Source organism: Bison bison, unplaced genomic scaffold (assembly GCF_000754665.1).
Source record: "Bison bison bison isolate TAMUID 2011002044 unplaced genomic scaffold, Bison_UMD1.0 scf7180017864537, whole genome shotgun sequence".
NCBI lineage: Eukaryota > Metazoa > Chordata > Mammalia > Artiodactyla > Bovidae > Bison > Bison bison.
The window spans coordinates 52,206-53,491 of record NW_011495085.1 but is presented as its reverse complement, the minus strand read 5'-3'; positions in this window follow the sequence as shown (position 1 = coordinate 53,491).

Below are 1,286 nucleotides of genomic sequence, written 5' to 3'. Positions count from 1 at the left end.
CTCTTAACTCTCCGGCCTGAAATGACTAGATTTTCAAACACACACACACACACACACACACACACACACACACACACACACACACACACAAACTGAGAAGAGATAATAACATCAGGGCTTTGTGTCTTAGAATTAACTTGAATCAGTTTCTGTGCCTGAAAATTAAAGATAGGTACTAGTGAGCTGAGATCTTTCAGGCATTTCCTCTGTTTTTCTATTAATACGTCTATGTTTTTTTCAGGCAATGACACTTTGTTTTGTTTACAAATGTATTGAATATCTGTCAAGATTACTCTTTTGTTATTACCCTTTGTGAATTTCCTTGTCTACTTTGCTTGTTTTTTTTCAGGTAAAATTTATTGTTTTATTAATGCTGCCAAAGTGTAAGTAAAATTATGGTTTATAAAAATAATATTAAAAAAATATTTCCGCTGTCCATAATTTTACAAATAACATGGCATATTTTTGTTCCTTTCTTTTTTTTTTTAATAACCTTATTGTGTTGGCCAGAAATTCTAAACAGTAATGTGTAAATGGGTTTTCTTGTTCTTAGTACCATCAAAGGCAATGAGGGTATGGTTTAATGAATTTCTATTTCTGTTTTTAGATTTTAAAGAGAATTGTTTCATTGGATAGTTTACAACATCTGTTGAGATATTTACTTTTCCTTCTTTCTCCCTTCATTTCCTTTTCTTCCTTTCTTCTCCTGACTGTCTTTCTCTTTCTTACCTTCCTTTTCTTTCCCCAGTTTTGGGCTTGACTGGAGCTTTCCTGAAACAAAAATAATTCCATTCAGGATTGAATATTATCCTTTAAGAATCCCATACCATTTCTCATTTCTAGTATTGGAACTAACCTCCTCTTCCAAGGATTGGCCGCAGTTGTATCAATGTTTCTGATTTTCTTTTTCCAAGAAGCAGCTCTTGTTTTATTACCCCCAACAAGTTTTACTTTTGTTGTTTTCTATTTTTGTTTCAATTCATATATACCTTCTACTTTCTTTAGGATTTTTTCTTCATAACCTTCTATTTTAAAAGCTTTCTTTACAAAATTTATGGAAATATATTTGATTTAAAATGTTGTGTTTCAGATGTATATCAGAGTGATTTAGTTATGCAGATACATATCTATTCTTTTTTAGGTTATTTTCCATTACAGGTTATTACATATACTATTTCTTTCTTTGTTTTTAATTTTATTTTATTTTTAAACTTTACATAATTGTATTAGTTTTGCCAAATACCAAAATGAATCCGCCACAGGTATACATGTGTTCCCCATCCTGA